Source organism: Lissotriton vulgaris, chromosome 4_1, assembly GCF_964263255.1.
Source record: "Lissotriton vulgaris chromosome 4_1, aLisVul1.2, whole genome shotgun sequence".
Classification (NCBI taxonomy): domain Eukaryota; kingdom Metazoa; phylum Chordata; class Amphibia; order Caudata; family Salamandridae; genus Lissotriton; species Lissotriton vulgaris.
This window is the reverse complement of record NC_141691.1, coordinates 293,385,246-293,406,535: the sequence shown is the minus strand read 5'-3', so window position 1 is coordinate 293,406,535 and position 21,290 is coordinate 293,385,246.

The following is a 21,290-nucleotide window of genomic DNA, read 5'->3' as shown; positions in this document are numbered from 1 at the left end:
AGAAAGGAGACAAGCTACCGGGGACCGGTTTCTGGCATTTCAGCCTCTTCGGCCCGGCTTGCTTGAATCCTGATGGAGCAGTGAGAAACGGACTCATGTCTGAGTATACCCTGCCACACCTATAGTGGCCAAAATCGATTTACAAAAGGGGGTGGTGATGAACAGAGTGTCTGAATTGAGCAGACCACTCTTACCCAGTCCAAAGATCAGGGCTTGATCCATCACCGTTATTTATCTCACTGCCCCATCCCAGCTCAGAACCTGGCTATATGCAAATCAGTCTGTCCCTGGCCCAGTGCATCATGGGAACAGGGCAGACTAAACTACCAAGCCAATTCTTTACCAGAAAGGAGACAAACTACCGGGGACCGGTTTCTGGCATTTCAGCCTCTTCGGCCCGGCTTGCTTGAATCCTGATGGAGCAGTGAGAAAAGGGACTCATGTCTGAGTATACCCTGCCACACCTATAGTGGCCAAAATCGATTTACAAAAGGGGGTGGTGATGAACAGAGTGTCTGAATTGAGCAGACCACTCTTACCCAGTCCAAAGATCAGGGCTTGATCCATCACCGTTATTTATCTCACTGCCCCATCCCAGCTCAGAACCTGGCTATATGCAAATCAGTCTGTCCCTGGCCCAGTGCATCATGGGAACAGGGCAGACTAAACTACCAAGCCAATTCTTTACCAGAAAGGAGACAAGCTACCGGGGACCGGTTTCTGGCATTTCAGCCTCTTCGGCCCGGCTTGCTTGAATCCTGATGGAGCAGTGAGAAAGGGACTCATGTCTGAGTATACCCTGCCACACCTATAGTGGCCAAAATCGATTTACAAAAGGGGGTGGTGATGAACAGAGTGTCTGAATTGAGCAGACCACTCTTACCCAGTCCAAAGATCAGGGCTTGATCCATCACCGTTATTTATCTCACTGCCCCATCCCAGCTCAGAACCTGGCTATATGCAAATCAGTCTGTCCCTGGCCCAGTGCATCATGGGAACAGGGCAGACTAAACTACCAAGCCAATTCTTTACCAGAAAGGAGACAAGCTACCGGGGACCGGTTTCTGGCATTTCAGCCTCTTCGGCCCGGCTTGCTTGAATCCTGATGGAGCAGTGAGAAAGGGACTCATGTCTGAGTATACCCTGCCACACCTATAGTGGCCAAAATCGATTTACAAAAGGGGGTGGTGATGAACAGAGTGTCTGAATTGAGCAGACCACTCTTACCCAGTCCAAAGATCAGGGCTTGATCCATCACCGTTATTTATCTCACTGCCCCATCCCAGCTCAGAACCTGGCTATATGCAAATCAGTCTGTCCCTGGCCCAGTGCATCATGGGAACAGGGCAGACTAAACTACCAAGCCAATTCTTTACCAGAAAGGAGACAAGCTACCGGGGACCGGTTTCTGGCATTTCAGCCTCTTCGGCCCGGCTTGCTTGAATCCTGATGGAGCAGTGAGAAAGGGACTCATGTCTGAGTATACCCTGCCACACCTATAGTGGCCAAAATCGATTTACAAAAGGGGGTGGTGATGAACAGAGTGTCTGAATTGAGCAGACCACTCTTACCCAGTCCAAAGATCAGGGCTTGATCCATCACCGTTATTTATCTCACTGCCCCATCCCAGCTCAGAACCTGGCTATATGCAAATCAGTCTGTCCCTGGCCCAGTGCATCATGGGAACAGGGCAGACTAAACTACCAAGCCAATTCTTTACCAGAAAGGAGACAAGCTACCGGGGACCGGTTTCTGGCATTTCAGCCTCTTCGGCCCGGCTTGCTTGAATCCTGATGGAGCAGTGAGAAAGGGACTCATGTCTGAGTATACCCTGCCACACCTATAGTGGCCAAAATCGATTTACAAAAGGGGGTGGTGATGAACAGAGTGTCTGAATTGAGCAGACCACTCTTACCCAGTCCAAAGATCAGGGCTTGATCCATCACCGTTATTTATCTCACTGCCCCATCCCAGCTCAGAACCTGGCTATATGCAAATCAGTCTGTCCCTGGCCCTTGCTCATTGCACCATCAGGATTCAAGCAAACCGGGCCGAAGACGGCTGTAATGCCAGAAACCGGTCCCCGGGAGCTTGTTTCCTTCCCAGTGTAAGAATTGGCTTTTGTAGTTTGGTTTGCCCTGTTCCCATCATGCACTGGGACAGGAACAGACTAATTTGCATACAGCCAGGTTCTGAAACTGGGATGGTGCAGTGAGCTAAAAAACGGTGTTGGATCTAGCCCTGATCTCTTGACTGGGTGAGAGCTTTCTGCTTAATTCAGAGACTCTGTCCCTCACCACCCCTTGTTGTAAATAATTTTGTCCACCCTAAGCGTGGAAGGGTATTCTCAGATGTGAGACCCTTGCTCATTGCACCATCAGGATTCAAGCAAACCGGGCCGAAGACGGCTGTAATGCCAGAAACCGGTCCCCGGGAGCTTGTTTCCTTCCCAGTGTAAGAATTGGCTTTTGTAGTTTGGTTTGCCCTGTTCCCATCATGCACTGGGACAGGAACAGACTAATTTGCATACAGCCAGGTTCTGAAACTGGGATGGTGCAGTGAGCTAAAAAACGGTGTTGGATCTAGCCCTGATCTCTTGACTGGGTGAGAGCTTTCTGCTTAATTCAGAGACTCTGTCCCTCACCACCCCTTGTTGTAAATAATTTTGTCCACCCTAAGCGTGGAAGGGTATTCTCAGATGTGAGACCCTTGCTCATTGCACCATCAGGATTCAAGCAAACCGGGCCGAAGACGGCTGTAATGCCAGAAACCGGTCCCCGGGAGCTTGTTTCCTTCCCAGTGTAAGAATTGGCTTTTGTAGTTTGGTTTGCCCTGTTCCCATCATGCACTGGGACAGGAACAGACTAATTTGCATACAGCCAGGTTCTGAAACTGGGATGGTGCAGTGAGCTAAAAAACGGTGTTGGATCTAGCCCTGATCTCTTGACTGGGTGAGAGCTTTCTGCTTAATTCAGAGACTCTGTCCCTCACCACCCCTTGTTGTAAATAATTTTGTCCACCCTAAGCGTGGAAGGGTATTCTCAAATGTGAGACCCTTGCTCATTGCACCATCAGGATTCAAGCAAACCGGGCCGAAGACGGCTGTAATGCCAGAAACCGGTCCCCGGGAGCTTGTTTCCTTCCCAGTGTAAGAATTGGCTTTTGTAGTTTGGTTTGCCCTGTTCCCATCATGCACTGGGACAGGAACAGACTAATTTGCATACAGCCAGGTTCTGAAACTGGGATGGTGCAGTGAGCTAAAAAACGGTGTTGGATCTAGCCCTGATCTCTTGACTGGGTGAGAGCTTTCTGCTTAATTCAGAGACTCTGTCCCTCACCACCCCTTGTTGTAAATAATTTTGTCCACCCTAAGCGTGGAAGGGTATTCTCAGATGTGAGACCCTTGCTCATTGCACCATCAGGATTCAAGCAAACCGGGCCGAAGACGGCTGTAATGCCAGAAACCGGTCCCCGGGAGCTTGTTTCCTTCCCAGTGTAAGAATTGGCTTTTGTAGTTTGGTTTGCCCTGTTCCCATCATGCACTGGGACAGGAACAGACTAATTTGCATACAGCCAGGTTCTGAAACTGGGATGGTGCAGTGAGCTAAAAAACGGTGTTGGATCTAGCCCTGATCTCTTGACTGGGTGAGAGCTTTCTGCTTAATTCAGAGACTCTGTCCCTCACCACCCCTTGTTGTAAATAATTTTGTCCACCCTAAGCGTGGAAGGGTATTCTCAGATGTGAGACCCTTGCTCATTGCACCATCAGGATTCAAGCAAACCGGGCCGAAGACGGCTGTAATGCCAGAAACCGGTCCCCGGGAGCTTGTTTCCTTCCCAGTGTAAGAATTGGCTTTTGTAGTTTGGTTTGCCCTGTTCCCATCATGCACTGGGACAGGAACAGACTAATTTGCATACAGCCAGGTTCTGAAACTGGGATGGTGCAGTGAGCTAAAAAACGGTGTTGGATCTAGCCCTGATCTCTTGACTGGGTGAGAGCTTTCTGCTTAATTCAGAGACTCTGTCCCTCACCACCCCTTGTTGTAAATAATTTTGTCCACCCTAAGCGTGGAAGGGTATTCTCAGATGTGAGACCCTTGCTCATTGCACCATCAGGATTCAAGCAAACCGGGCCGAAGACGGCTGTAATGCCAGAAACCGGTCCCCGGGAGCTTGTTTCCTTCCCAGTGTAAGAATTGGCTTTTGTAGTTTGGTTTGCCCTGTTCCCATCATGCACTGGGACAGGAACAGACTAATTTGCATACAGCCAGGTTCTGAAACTGGGATGGTGCAGTGAGCTAAAAAACGGTGTTGGATCTAGCCCTGATCTCTTGACTGGGTGAGAGCTTTCTGCTTAATTCAGAGACTCTGTCCCTCACCACCCCTTGTTGTAAATAATTTTGTCCACCCTAAGCGTGGAAGGGTATTCTCAGATGTGAGACCCTTGCTCATTGCACCATCAGGATTCAAGCAAACCGGGCCGAAGACGGCTGTAATGCCAGAAACCGGTCCCCGGGAGCTTGTTTCCTTCCCAGTGTAAGAATTGGCTTTTGTAGTTTGGTTTGCCCTGTTCCCATCATGCACTGGGACAGGAACAGACTAATTTGCATACAGCCAGGTTCTGAAACTGGGATGGTGCAGTGAGCTAAAAAACGGTGTTGGATTTAGCCCTGATCTCTTGACTGGGTGAGAGCTTTCTGCTTAATTCAGAGACTCTGTCCCTCACCACCCCTTGTTGTAAATAATTTTGTCCACCCTAAGCGTGGAAGGGTATTCTCAGATGTGAGACCCTTGCTCATTGCACCATCAGGATTCAAGCAAACCGGGCCGAAGACGGCTGTAATGCCAGAAACCGGTCCCCGGGAGCTTGTTTCCTTCCCAGTGTAAGAATTGGCTTTTGTAGTTTGGTTTGCCCTGTTCCCATCATGCACTGGGACAGGAACAGACTAATTTGCATACAGCCAGGTTCTGAAACTGGGATGGTGCAGTGAGCTAAAAAACGGTGTTGGATCTAGCCCTGATCTCTTGACTGGGTGAGAGCTTTCTGCTTAATTCAGAGACTCTGTCCCTCACCACCCCTTGTTGTAAATAATTTTGTCCACCCTAAGCGTGGAAGGGTATTCTCAGATGTGAGACCCTTGCTCATTGCACCATCAGGATTCAAGCAAACCGGGCCGAAGACGGCTGTAATGCCAGAAACCGGTCCCCGGGAGCTTGTTTCCTTCCCAGTGTAAGAATTGGCTTTTGTAGTTTGGTTTGCCCTGTTCCCATCATGCACTGGGACAGGAACAGACTAATTTGCATACAGCCAGGTTCTGAAACTGGGATGGTGCAGTGAGCTAAAAAACGGTGTTGGATCTAGCCCTGATCTCTTGACTGGGTGAGAGCTTTCTGCTTAATTCAGAGACTCTGTCCCTCACCACCCCTTGTTGTAAATAATTTTGTCCACCCTAAGCGTGGAAGGGTATTCTCAGATGTGAGACCCTTGCTCATTGCACCATCAGGATTCAAGCAAACCGGGCCGAAGACGGCTGTAATGCCAGAAACCGGTCCCCGGGAGCTTGTTTCCTTCCCAGTGTAAGAATTGGCTTTTGTAGTTTGGTTTGCCCTGTTCCCATCATGCACTGGGACAGGAACAGACTAATTTGCATACAGCCAGGTTCTGAAACTGGGATGGTGCAGTGAGCTAAAAAACGGTGTTGGATCTAGCCCTGATCTCTTGACTGGGTGAGAGCTTTCTGCTTAATTCAGAGACTCTGTCCCTCACCACCCCTTGTTGTAAATAATTTTGTCCACCCTAAGCGTGGAAGGGTATTCTCAGATGTGAGACCCTTGCTCATTGCACCATCAGGATTCAAGCAAACCGGGCCGAAGACGGCTGTAATGCCAGAAACCGGTCCCCGGGAGCTTGTTTCCTTCCCAGTGTAAGAATTGGCATTTGTAGTTTGGTTTGCCCTGTTCCCATCATGCACTGGGACAGGAACAGACTAATTTGCATACAGCCAGGTTCTGAAACTGGGATGGTGCAGTGAGCTAAAAAACGGTGTTGGATCTAGCCCTGATCTCTTGACTGGGTGAGAGCTTTCTGCTTAATTCAGAGACTCTGTCCCTCACCACCCCTTGTTGTAAATAATTTTGTCCACCCTAAGCGTGGAAGGGTATTCTCAGATGTGAGACCCTTGCTCATTGCACCATCAGGATTCAAGCAAACCGGGCCGAAGACGGCTGTAATGCCAGAAACCGGTCCCCGGGAGCTTGATTCCTTCCCAGTGTAAGAATTGGCTTTTGTAGTTTGGTTTGCCCTGTTCCCATCATGCACTGGGACAGGAACAGACTAATTTGCATACAGCCAGGTTCTGAAACTGGGATGGTGCAGTGAGCTAAAAAACGGTGTTGGATCTAGCCCTGATCTCTTGACTGGGTGAGAGCTTTCTGCTTAATTCAGAGACTCTGTCCCTCACCACCCCTTGTTGTAAATCAAGTTGAACAGGCCATTCCTTGAGGAACTTCGAAACAACTGTCTATATGTTGAGAGAGACTTGTTTGTAAAATTATAAATACTACAGCGCACTAGCGGTTGGCTATACCTGAGACTTCTCTGCGCCTCCAGGTGCTTTGCTGCAGCTGAAACATTTTTTGTTGCTCAAATTTTTTTTCAATGTAACATATTTCCCTCTCTTCTTTGCTTGATTTTGCTCCCTAAAAAGTGTCACTCGTAGTCATTCAAATGTCACTCATATTTACATTGAAAATATGAAAATGTCACACATAGCAATATAAAACCTTGGCAGCTGTGCCTTTTGTTAATCTAGTGAGGCTGATTGCGTGCCTTTTTGAAAGTTTTCATGTTAATTGCAGCCCGTGTATTGGCATGTCAGGTGCTGCAATTATCAGAAACCTTTCAAAAAGGCACGCAGTCTGCTGCACTCTATTACCAAAAGGTATGCAGCAAGCCTAAAAGGACAATGTCTGCTTTCACAATTACTAATATATGTTAGTGAGTATGAAAGCACACTGGGTCAGACTCTTTGCGCTTTGTCCACCACTCAAATTAATTTTATATTTCCCTATACTAATTCCCCACTAATCCTGTTTGGGTCCTGGAGTAGCGTGCTACTCACAATCAAACAGCTATCCCCATGTCAGAACCCGGTCACTTTACCACCACGTGCTGTCTGGTTCTTGATGCATATAGCCTTGGCTGCAGTGCACAGAGACCTTACACTGCCGCACACAGAGGAAATCAATTAGAGGGAACATTGGCCATAGGTATTCAGTGAGCCATAGAGCAATCTGACACAATGTATTCATAATCTTCGGGTATCTCCACATATTTTGATGATGTTGAGAAATCAGAGGTACAAATAGTCTGTGATGGGCTCATGGTGCTCCACCTGACACAAATGAGACATTGCTCCCACACACTAATCAGGCCACTTCCTAGATACTATCTTCAATGACATGACAAGCATGGGTTTTTAAATGCTTGTGGCCAGTTCAATGTTCCTACCACCATAGTATCCCTTTTGACATTCCACATCAAGTTGTAACAACATGCAAACACAATGACCCACAGGCAGTGGGATGATTTATGACAAAGACATTTGCACTGACTTTACATGACAATGAACTCATATTGGGTAAGGAGATTGACATAGCCAACAGACAAGTAGAAACCTGGTTCACAGTGGCACTCAATGAGTTCTCACCATGGTCCACTGACAATGCCAGGGGAGCTAGAGCCTCTGCACCTGGGTTCAACTAAAACTTACAATAGGCAAAAGCAAAGATGCAAACAGCTGACAAGCAGATGGCAAAAAACTATTGTATCATAGTTAAGTAGTCTTACAAGCAAATACTATCACAATGTTACAAACTGATAGGGGCGGTCGCCACAACTTTTTTGACATGGAAACTGATCTGTCTGAATACTCATCTGCAAACATTTTTAGCTTACTGAAAGTCTTACAATGAAATGTTAGTTTGTCTCAGCCCCCTCATACATCTGAGGAGTCATGTAATAGACCATCAATTTATTGTCAGAAAAGGGGACAGAGATTTCTGTCAACTTTCCTCTGGAGGCTCACCAGGGCACAGGCACCATAACCACTATGGATATAGCAGTCAAAGGAGTAACCTTAGACGAGTTTGGAGTGCTAGCAACAGATGCGATTAGGAGGCTAGCAACTGTTATCATAACAGGCTCACTGCAGGATTCTGCACACACTGAAATTCATATGCAGGTAGGTCACTGCATCATGCCATTAATGTCATTACTGTTCTCCCACTCATTCCAATAATGAACAGTCCCCTTCGAATATCAACAAGACGTGATCCGTCCATGCAGATGAAACCTCACATTGACCATGAAGTGCATTGGTTTTTGTGGCCCATTTCAACGCTACCTTTCCTCAATCTTGTTTCCAAGCTGCACACTCCACTGAAACTGTGTTTCTCTTGCCTAGTGAAACCCTGTAACAATGACTGTCGGTCAGACTGATGCACAGATCCTGTTGCTTTTCAGTGCAGCATTTGACACTGTCTCTCATGGGCTAATTCGCCTGTGACTGGAGTCATGTGGAGTCAAGAGCTTAGCCCTTAGATGGATGAGTTATTTCCTTACATCAAGGGGCGTTTATGTGTTACAAGTGAGATTCTCTTCTGATTGTACTCCTCTCCTACATGGAGACCCTCAAGGCTCAATATTGAACACAAAACTGTTTGATCTATATTTGTAACCACTTTCCAGCATGGTGTGAGTACACTGGGTCTCAATTGTATCACACGCTGATGATACTCTGCTTATCTTCACACTGTTCCAAAAGCCAGACCTCATCGCCTAACAATTTTACTATGTATGGAGGCTGTTACTTCATGGATAGCTAATCACTGCTTAAAACTTAATGGCAGTTCAACAGAGGTGATGATCGTAGGAGGAGCGTCATTCATATGGACTCTGCCTGGTGGCCTCATACGCTTGGTCAACTCCCAACTCACAAAACAGATGGGAATTACTTTCTTATATGGCATGACTTCAAATTTTGTATGACAGACAAATTAGGAAAGTAGCATAGACATGTTTAGGAACACTGCAAGGCCTGAGTCAGGTCCGGGACCTACTTCCCATCAAGGCCAGCAAACCGTAGTACATGCAGTGGTCACATCACATATTGATTTTGGGGAATCTCTTGTACCTTGGTGTATCAATGGGTTGACCTGAGAAAAATACTACCTATTGAATATGCAGCAGCTCGCATTATGAATATCCTACCACAGATTGGGCCATATTATCAAGTACGGCATTTGATTTGTTGCTGAGAGCTGCACTAAACTGGCGATAATTTTGACACTGGTCTGGATAATATTCCCCTCAGACTTTTGGCTGCCAGACCTTTGGGCTCCTTGCCAGTGGTGCTGAGCACTGAGACATGGGATGCCACAGCGGACGTTGATGAATTCATGAGGCACATCCTACTGACATTTAGAGAGGTAAGAGGCAGAGAAGTGGGTGTTGAGCCTAAAGCAGCTTATGTAATTCCACATTACATACTAATAGAGGTTCCCTTGTTTTTCATTTACAGTCTATGGTCCTGCTGAGAACTCTATACTCAAGGAGTTCGAAACGCGTAGACCTTCTCATAACGTTTTCACGTTGATACCATAAGAAAATTGAACAAATCTTTGACTATAGGGAGTGATACTTATCAATGAGATTCTATGGTTTCTTATTAAAAAAATTGTATATAAACTGTAAAAAAAAGTGTATGTGGTTTTAGACTGTTAGTGGAATGAATGTTTTGAGCATGAATGAAATGTTTCTTAGTATGAATGAGTATGAATGATGTTTAAGGAGAAAAGTATTTTCATGTTTGATTTTGTAATGTGCTTCACCAAAAAAAGTCTTGTTGGAATATAGAAATGTTAAAAATAAATGAAAGAAGAAAAGTGTAAATAAAATGCAAATTTGAAGTGATTGACTCCATGATTAGAATTTCTCGTGCATAGTGTTTATCTCATATGCATAGAATGAAATAGGATTTCAGAACTAATTGGCAGTATTGGCATTTGTTTTTGTGATACAATTTAAGGCAGTGTTTGGCCTTACTGCTTGGGAGCCCATACCCAGTGTTGATAAGTAACCTTTTGTGAAAGGCTAATTACATGGCTCTTTGCAAATGGCATTGGGAACTGGCAGACATGCAAGCTGTTTCTTCTAACTTGCTCCACCATCTGAGTATCTGCTATTATCACAGGGACACACCAGCGGGGTGAACATACACTTTACAAAGGATAAATGTGAGACTAATTTTGTTGCATGTGTGGACTACATCTAGTTCATCAGGCACACTGAACACACATGTGTTGTCCACGTTCGCACACTCACCTTGTTGTTGTACCCCAAGCCAATATTGACTACATGTAGGCCAACACTGAGTTGGTGATGCACCGTCACCCTGTGGTATGGTACACACCACCTTCAACAGCAACAGCCACAACACTGCAGTTGTCAGCAATGGCACAAGACAACATTTTTCTATACGTGTATCTACAACTGCCCAAGCACCCATGTCCTATTGTGCAAGTGCTACATACAACAGGCACTGGAGAACAACTTGGTCAGCATCAACATCTGACTTGGCTGATGCATCTGTGTATACATTTGGTGGAGCTGGTGCAGGTTTTGGGATATTATGGGACAGCACCACCAACATTGACATGAGGCTCCTATTCACCACCAACATCACACACACACACAACTGCTCTTCCATGTGGCTTTTCTGTGATTTGCAAAATTGCCGATCTGCAGCTGGTACGTCATCTACACAGGGAATATATGGGCCATCCTCCTGGTGACATAACCTTCAGCATGCGTGATCACCTGGTTGGCCATTGCCTTCAGATGTACACAACACTAAGCTAGGTACATGGGCTAGGTACATTTGAAACCTCCATCTCCATGTACCTATAGGTGTACCCAGTGACTGGCATCTGCCTCACCTGCCTCTGCAATCTCCATGCTGCTTTCACATGTTTTTCCACATTGTTGTGTGCTACTAGGTGACACACAGTAAGTGATGTCAAGCTGGGTCACATTTGCACACTATATGGCCACATGTCCACATCTGCTGTGGGATTCATCCTGCCTGTCTAGCACAACACATGCACAGTGGGACTTGTGTTTCAACTTTCTTTGTGAGTAATGTTTCTCCATCGCACATGCATGTTTCCCACCTCTCAACACATTTGCTTAGGGGGGGCTGTAGTCTAAGGCTTAGAGTGAGGTTGATCAACCTATCTAGCTACAGTTCCCACAGTTCATGGTGTTAGTGTGTCTGGTATGGGGTGATGTAGTTTGAACTGTTGAATGGGATGTTGTGACATGGACATTTGCACATTTCTGTTTTGCATGTGTGTAATGTTGATGCAAGTGGTATGTTGCATTGGTACTTACCAACTAGGACTGCATTTCCATATGTCCCATCCCGGAAGCGCTGATTTATGATAGACTGTTAGAAGATGTACGAATCATGCACACTCCCTGGGAACTTGGCTATGACATTGGTGAACAGTCCACAGTGGTCCATTATCGCATGCACATTCATGGAGTGAGTGTGCTTCCTATTGCGATATATCTGTGCACTTTCGGCAGGGGGCACAAATCGGACATGTGTGCAGTCTATTGCGCCCAGAACTTGTAGGAATCCTGCTATGGCGTAGAATCCTTGCTTGACCAGGAGCTGTTCCTGCATGATGTTGGGGAAGTAGAGTTGCTGGGGTATCAGGCTGATTATGCCATCCGTTTAAACAAAATAGAATCCACTCAGAAAGTGGTAGTGATCCCTAAAGTGATGGGGAGCACACAGTGTTGTTTAAATGCCCCTCACACACCAACAGGCCCCTTGGTGTCATGCTTCATCATCGGGGCCTTCGCACCCCTCTACGGGATGCGGCGTGCTGCGACTTACGGATACGTAGGAGCACTGATAGTGAACTATGTGTTTAAGTGTGTGAGAGAGTGTGAGTGGTGAGGCGAAAAAAGTGAGGATTTAAAAAATACCTGGCTCGTAGGAAAAGATTATTTATTATGTCCTCGGCTGGTATTGTTAAAAAGGTGCAAGGTGGGGTTGACAATTATACATATTAGGGTATATCAACCTCTATAAAATGCGTCGACATGTTTCGGAGTTCAACGACTCCTTCTTCAGGACGAGGATATGCACGGGTATCCTCACCTTACTCACATGGATGTTAAATGTAAAAGTATATTTTACCAAAAAACACTAGGCGAAATGTACCTATCAGTGTAGAATTGTAGATAAGCTCTGTTGCGCCCAATTGGCGTATGAAGAACCTGTAGGATGAAAAACATAATATACATCACAGTCGGACGTCCAGGAACAGGGAAAAAAATGATTTCCAGTTATGTGAGGGTAAAAATGAACCAAAAATAAGGTTCGAGGACCCTGTAAAATAAAACAGTAAAAAGACACACAGTAGACACAGACATACACTTAGTGGAAACACGCCTTTCCCAACATTGACTGTGGAAGAAGGAAGAGAATTTGATAATAGTGGCTTACTTATAGATCAAGGTTGTCTGACCTCATGAGCCTAAGCGTGGTATTGGGGGTTCCTTCCTCACTGCTCAATAAAGCAACCTATAGGATGTCAAAGGTAGGTTTTAGGATCATATAGTTGTAATGGGAGAAATCGGTGGCCCCTGTTTTTGCAACCCAACTCACGATTACTGCACGGTCTAGTAGACCACCTTCCCCTCAACGCGGCTCCGACGGTGTGTCGGGTCAAGTTGATTGTAGCCTCTTATATACTGCCAGCCACTTCAATTAGTGAGTAATTAGAAGCGGAAACATGCCCAATCAAGGATAAAGTGTTTGGAACAAGCCCGGTGTTGCGCGCTGGTCAAGGGCGTGTTACGCGGTGAAACCGCGCATGCGCTGGGAGGGAGTGTTCTTTTTTTTTTTTTTTTTTTTAATCCTCATTTTGCGATTGTATAAATAAGAAGGTTTCTGGAGTCTGATGAAACTTTGCCTTCAGAGCCCCATCACTTTCCGAAGTTACCTTTCGGGGTGTATCCCTTTCATTGTTTGATCCATCAGTTTTCCTCCCCTTACCCTTTATCATTTCCAATAATACCATTGGTTGGTCGGGGGGGAGCTAGCCAATTTGACTACTCGGCAGACATCATTTCTACCTGGTATTATGGTTTATCGCGTATAATCATTGGATTTGTTATTCATGACCCGGTAAGTGGTATTAATTACTTTGGAAATACTGCTCCCAGATTTCCCAGAAATTTGTTCTCTTCGTGTATCCCCTGTTTCTATCAATATTGTTGATTTTAATGGTATAATTTAACCAGTTTGTGTAACTTGGAGCGACCGATTTAACCCAATTAATACAAATTTCTCTCCGAGCTAACAGCATTAATACAAAAAGTAAACTTTCCTGTTTTTTATTTAACTTATTTCTGCCATCACCTGTATTTCTGTATATCCCGAAAAATATTAAAGAAGTACTTACAGTTATGTTGGTTTCTAGTATCGTATTCACTGTCTTACCAATCTCTTCCCAGTAGTTAGTTATTACAGGGCACTTTTGAAACATATGTATATCATCCACACTTGCTTCTCCGCATTTGGGGCATAGCTTAACATTGGATCCTTTAAATTTAGACAGTTTCTTTGGAGTCCAGTATGCCCGATGAACTGTAAACAGGTGATTCCTCCTTAATGGTGCTGACTTTATAGAGGACCAGCATTTCCCCATAGATTCTTGCCATATCAGTTGTAAGTCTATCTCTTGATCCGGTATGTCTTTTCTCCAAATTTTTTCCGGGATTGTGAAATCTTCCTCTCCTGATTCAATGAGTGTCCAATACCACTTTGATATTTCTTTTCTCATTATTGTGGTTCCTATCATTTTGCTTTCAAGTGTTTCATTTCCGGTATTTTTCTCTTGTAATGACTTAGCCCAATTTGATAGCTGGTAATATTTGAATTTTGATATCTTACCATCTGTTAGTTCATATAACGAGTTCCATGGGATTATCTCATTTCCTTTTAGGATTTGTCCCCATAGCATAATTCCTGATGTTTTAAGTGGTACTGCTAAATAATCTTTTAAGCATTCTGGTGACCCTGGTGAGTCCCATATAGGTGCTTTTTCACTGTAATATGGTATATTTACTGAAGTTCTTATTTGAAACCACAGTTTCGCGGCGTTATATAAAATCTTCAATTTTATTTTTTTGAAAAATTTTGGATGTCCGAATTTAAACAAGAAATGGTCTGTTTTTTCAGTCATGTTTTGCAGGAAACTTGGGTAGTCTTGATACTTCCTCAATAATGGTCTAAAATTCTTGAATTGAAAGGACCTGTAGTACTCAAATAAATCAGGACTTGCTATCCCACCTTGATCTTTCTTCCTCTTGAGTTTACTCCAGGCTATTCTCGTGCTTTTTGAGGCCCAAATAAAACTTGCGATTTCACCCTGAATCTTCTTCAGGAGTTCTTTTTTAAAATCCAATGGTATTGTATTGAAAAGGTATGTAAATTTTGGAATAATAGACATTTTTATTATGTTGGATCTCCCCAAAAAAGTTAATGGTAGGCTTAACCATGTTTTAAGTAGTCTTCTCATTTCTTTAGCTATTATCGTTAAATTTAGTTGCGGGACTTTCTCAACTTCTTTTACCAAGGTAATTCCTAAATATTTTAGTTTGTCTCTGCTATACGGTGTGAGAGGATTACAGTTCCAGCTCATTGCTTCAGTTTTTTCTTTATTCGTCAAATAGCCTGAGACTTTACCAAAATCACTCATCAACTCATCCAACGCTTGATAGGAGCTTTCATAGCTTGTTGTGAATACCATTAAGTCATCAGCATATAATGCTACTTTCTTTGACTAGTTTTGATATTTAAATGCAGAGATCTGAGTATGGTTCCTAATTAGCGTAGCCAGTGGTTCAATATAAAGATTAAAAAGTAACGGTGACAACGGGCAACCTTGCCTTGTGCCACGTTGTATTTTGATGTTGTCACTCAGATTGCCGTTGATTAGTATTCTAGCCCTTGGGTTCTTATATATTTCTTTTACCGCATGGGCGACACTTTCCCCCAATTCATAATTTCCTATGGCTTCGTTTAGAAAATCCCAGTTTACCCTATCAAACGCTTTGGCGGCGTCGTAGGTAATTATAGTAAGGGGGAGTTTTTTAGAAGAGGCGATATCAATTGCTGCGAATAACTCATGAGTAATTTCGTGAATTTGCCGTCCTTTTATAAATCCTTTCTGATCTAAATTAATCAAACCAGGCATAACTTTTGCAAGTCGTTTTGCTATAACTTGTGTGAAGATTTTATAGTCGCAGTTAAGTAGCGATATTGGTCTATATGACTCACATGTTTTGGGATTTTTCCCGGGTTTTAGAATCACACTAATTATCGCATCATTCCAGGTATCTGGAATTTTTCCATGATCTATAAGTATGTCGTTCATTAGGTCTGTTAGTTTATTGATTAGGTGCTCTTTTAATGTTATATAGAATTCGTTTGGAAGAGCATCTGGACCAGCGGCTTTTCCTCTTTTTAAATTGTTTATCACTTCTCTAACCTCCTCCGGTTTAATCCTTTGATTTATCTCTGTCTTTTCTTCGTATGTTAGTTTTGGAAGATGAACAGCTTCTAAGTATTTACCGATTTGCTCTTTAGTTGGGTTTATGTCTTCTTCATATATACCAGAGTAAAATTTTGAGAACTCCTTTCTTATTATATCGTCTTCGGAGGTTTCTTGTGATTGTTCTAATGTCTGAATGCATGGTATATTATTCCTAGATTGTTCGCATTTTGTTTTCCATGCCAATAGTTCCCCGCACCCTTCCCCGTATTCATAATTTGCTAGTTTACTGTTTTCCCACTTTTCTCTCACAATGTTTTCTAAGTAGTTTGCTAGCTTTTCTTTTAACTCTCAATGTTTTTTCTCTAGTTCTTCTTTTTTACCTGGGGAGGTTTCGTTCTCTAGCTGAAGCTCCGCATTTTTAATGTTTAATTCCATCTTTTTGATATCTAGTTTTTTAGCTTTTGCTTTATGTGCTCCTAAGCTAAGTAATTTACCCCTTATCACGGCTTTGTAAGCGTCCCAGGTTATTTGTTTTGAGGTGCCTATTGCATTGTCTTCAAAGTAATGTGATGAAGTAATTTCTAGCTGGCTGATATATTGTTGATTGTTTAGTAAAGATCGATCTACTGTCCATCTAGAAGGAGTAATATCCTTAGGAAAAGATAAAGTTAGTTTTACTGCTGAGTGGTCAGATAAGTGTGCTGGAAGGTGTTCAATGTTTTTCACTATATTTTGTAAGGATCTGTTTAAGAGAAAAAAGTCTATCCTTGATTTGTGTCCTAGTTTTTTATTCTGAAAGGTAAAAGGATATACTTTATCTCCTTTTTGTGACCACATGTCTTCCAAGTTTAAGTCGGTTTTGTATATGCTTAGCCATTCCCTCATCTTGGGTAGGTTAAGGTGTTTATTTGGGGGTAATCTATCTTTTTTAGGGTCCAGTATTATGTTGTAGTCTCCTCCTATTATTATGGGATCAGATGTTGAAAGAAGTTCCGAATATAGATTTTGGAGTGGTACAGGATCATCTATATTTGGGCCATAGTATCCTGCTATATTAACCAAGTTGCCTTCTATTCTTATTTTCGCTACGGCCCATCTTCCTTTACTGTCTACTGTCTTGCTTATAACTTTTGCCTTTAAGGATTTTTTAAAGATAATTGCTACCCCCTTCACGTTACAATCTTGTGTAGTATATATACACGTCTCCACCCAGTTTAATCTTTTTATTATCTGTTCCCACTCAGCACTAACAAGGTGAGTTTCTAGGAGTATAATGATCTCACTCTCTTTCTCCTTTATATACTCCAAGATTTTTCTCCTTCTATTGGGAGTTCTTAGTCCGTTAACATTCCATGAGAGAACTTTTATTAATTTTTCTTTCGTCATTTCTTTTTAAAAAAAAAATTTTATGGAGGGGATTGTGTTAAGGCAATCTTGTATATACATCCTTTGAGCTCCAGTTTTTGATTTATGAGGATAATTTTTTTCTGATTTTTTCCCTAATTACGACTGGTGCTTGGGGAGTAAGATGGCGGCCGGCTAACAAGCTCGGTCGGGAGCTCCGACTCACCGCTCATGAAAACGGAAGATTAATCCCTTCATAAGCCGCTATACGGACTCTTGACTAGAGGGATCGAGAAAGTAGGAAAATCCTCAACAGAAGGATTTGAAAAGGGGAGCAAAGGTTATAAGAGTGCTTTTCAAATTTGGAAAGACACGAGAGTTATGATAAACAACTACCTGCTGATTTTAAGCACGCCGGTGAAGCTGGGACCCCTACAGCAGTTTCCTTCGAGCGCTGGAGCCTGGTTGTGTGCGCGGAGAGCGACGTGGAACTACCGGAAGGCGCTCCAGAGAGTCTCTTTCCAGTTCCGGGGCACAAGCGGCAGAATCGGCGGGGGAGAAAGAGACAAACAGAGTTACTTTCAGGTCAGTGAGTCGAGTGAGCAGAGCACCCCGTTTGGCCAGATTAAGTGGTGGAATCAAAGTAAAAAAGGAAGGGGACTGAAGGGGGAAACCGAAAAAAACAAAACAAAACTCGCTATTAACAGCAACTTGAAGCCTGTAAAATCGGAGCACTTCTGGCTAATGAGCTCTAAGAAGAACACTGCACTACCGATTATTGAGGGGAAAGTATTGCCCTCATTCCCACAGGTCAACAGGGAATCAGAGGATATTATAAAAAGGAACTTACCTAACGGTGGGGCAGATAGTTTGGAGAGAACAGCGCCAGATGTAATTGCAGGGTGTTTTAATCGAGAACACACTGGAGAAAGTAAAGAAGAGGGGCACACCCAAGCACAGCTGAAACCGAGGGTGTACAACACTAGATCCAAGAAAATAGAAAGAGATTTTGAAACAAGTGCAATAACTGAGATAGGAAAAGACAAAGATCTGGAAGCAGGGGGAAAGTCTCATTATTGCCTAAGGAATCACAACTTAGTACCGCAGTTTGAACCACAAAAGAAATGTATATCACCAAGAACAACTAAACGAAAACAGAGAGTGTTACCTAAATCAGCAGAATTATCTGAAAATGTTAAATTAAGATCTGCAAAAACAAAGCTGCTTGCAAACCAAAAAGTCAAAGTCATTCCTTCATTGCGGTCTTATTTTAAGGTTCAACAATCAGTGCAAGTAAGAGGCGGCCGTTCGTCTATACAGAGTGAGCCTGTTGAACTCTCATTAAGCACCGGAGTTCACCTAGATAGATCGCTTACATATAGGAAGGACTTAGGTGATGTGATTAGTGAGGTGACTCTAAATAGCACTGGAAGGGAAAGGCCAAATATCTCAGTTAACGCAACTCCGATAACTGCACATTCAATGGAGGAAACATTACCACCACCTACACTGCTGCCATCACAAACCGAACCCACAGACAAACTTATAGAACAAGAGCAAGAAACTTTAGTAATAGCAACAATGCAAGAAACGGCGACAGTGGTTACAACAGAAAAGGTCATGGAGGTGTTCGCTGAAAAAATAATGGCAGCAATGACAGAAAAATTCTCTGTCTCTGAGGAGAATCAAAACAAAATACGTGAAGTATGTGAAGGTCTGGATCAAAAATTAAATATTCTGGGAGAGAGAGTCACCGCAGTAGAGAAAGCAGTGGAAACCCTTAGTAAAAAGGTCAGCGCGAATCAAAAAGAAATTCGAAAACTCAGAGATAGCGAGAGAACAACTAAAGATAAGCTGGAATCATTGGAAAACCAAGGGAGAAAAAATAACCTTAGGATTTTGAATATACCGGAAAATGTGGAAGGATCGGATATAAAACAATTCATTATCTCTCTTCTTGAAGAATTTTTTCCATGGACCAAAAGCTGCGATTTGATGGAGGACATTCAGAGGGTCCATAGGGATCCTTTCAGGAAAAATAAAGAAAAGAAAAATCCAAGAAAAATCTTGGTCAATTTTATGACTTATACCCTAAAAGAAAAGATTCTGAGTGAGGGTCTAAAAAATGGAACTCTAAACAAAGATAACTGGTCCTTCAAAATTCGCTCAGATATATGTAAAGCCACACAAGATAGGCAGTGGGAATTGGGACAATTCATGCAGGAGTTGAAAACTTTGGGGGCCACTGTCCAGATGAAATTCCCAGCAGCACTTAGAATTATGTGGCGGAACAAAATGCACAACATCAGAGAACCTCTAGAAGTAGAAGACCTCATAAACAAGATAAAAGACCAGATTCAAAGGGAAAAAACAAACTAATTCAAAGAGATACCCCTCTAGAAAAAGGTAAAAGAAGGAAGGAAGAAAATCTTAAAATAAGCTTAACTAAGAAAATGGTGAACCGGAGCTCGAATCGGGTGGAGAATTCCATCCAAAAGAAGAAGGGAGGCTTCCTCGGGGGGGGGGGGAGAAACGAACCTCGCAGAAACACTATAATGTAAAAAGGGAGGGAGTGTTCTTACACGCGCGCATGCGTATTGCCGGTGGTTATGCCGTTCGGTAGAGACGGCAAATCAAGACGGCGAGCATGCGTATTGATGTTTCCTCAGATGCTAACTAATAGCGCATGCTCTTTTGGTAGATAGTGGCACTGAATGGATTCAGCACTACGAGGTAGTCAAAGGGTATCAAGGGTCGCGTGATATTAAAACGAGACAAGGTCATAACCATATGTAGGTGATAGTATTCAATAACATTCAGAAAAGATAACCCTCACGTATAGATGTTAATACATTGGTTCTCTGCCAGCATTGAAGGAAGAAGATGCCTATTTTTCCTTTCAAAAACAGATCAACGCAATTGGCTCCATGGAATGGAGTCATTAAGCCCAGTGTTGTCTGTTCCAAGGCGGAACACCCACCTCTGCTCTTTTTCGAATAGCCCAACATCGGTCGGCAGTTGCTCAATCACTGTCCAATGTATTTCGTTTACACAGTGTTGGTATTCTAGAAAGTGGGCTGCCATTTTCGTGGTGGATTTCTTGCATCTTATGTTGCTTTTATGTTCATTGATCCTGATTTTGACTGCCCTTGTTGTCATACCCACATATTCTTTTTTGCAGGGGCATGTGATCAGGTACACAACGTTCTTGCTGTTACAGTTAGTGAATGCGCGTTGTTCCCATCTGGTCCCATTCGTGAAGGTGAGGGTCTGGCTCTTTTTTATTAAATGACAGCTATTACAGTTACCACAGGGGTGGTGGCCATGTACTCCTTGTAACCTTGTTTGTTGTTCTTTGGTTGTTGGAGGTCTCGTATGGACAAGCATGTCCTTTAGATTCCTTCCCCGTCTGTGGGCAAACAGTGGTTTTTCCAGATTAAGTGAACCGCTTGTTAGAATGCGCCAATGTTTATTGACCAGTTTGGAAACTTGGTTCGCGACTGGACTGTAAGTATTGACACAGACTGTTCTGCTCGGTTGGTTTTCTCTGGGAGGTTTGTCTTCCAGAAGGGCTTCACGGTTATTGTTTCTAGCTCTTTTCATTGCTTTTTGAATGACCTGGTTTGGGTATTTTCTCTGTTTCAGTTTTTCACCCAGGTCCTTGGCCTGAGCTTTGTACTTGGCTATGTCGCTACAGTTGCGACGTAGGCGGAGGAACTGCCCGTATGGTAAATTCTCCCTCAGGTGACGCGTGAAGAACACTCCCTCCCAGCGCATGCGCAGTTTCACCGCGTAACACGCCCTTGACCAGCGCGCAACACCGGACCTGTTCCAAACACTTTATCCTTGTTTGGGCATGTTTCTGCTTCTAATTCCTCACTAATTGAAGCGGCTGGCAGTATATAAGAGGCTAAAATCAACTTGACCCGACACACCGTCGGAGCCGCGTTGAGGGGAAGGCAGTCTACTAGACCGTGCAGTAATCGTGAGTTGGCTTGCAAAAACAGGGGCCACTGATTTCTCCCATTACAACTATATGATCCTAAAACCTACCTTTGACATCCTAGAGGTTGCTTTATTGAGCAGTGAGGAAGGAACCCCCAATACCACGCTTAGGCTCATGAGGTCAGACAACCTTGATCTATAAGTAAGCCACTATTATCAAATTCTCTTCCTACCTCCACAGTCAATGTTGGGAAAGGCGTGTTTCCACTAAGTGTATGTCTGTGTCTACTGTGTATCTTTTTACTGTTTTATTTTACAGGGTCCTCAAAACTTATTTTTGGTTCATTTTTACCCTCACATAA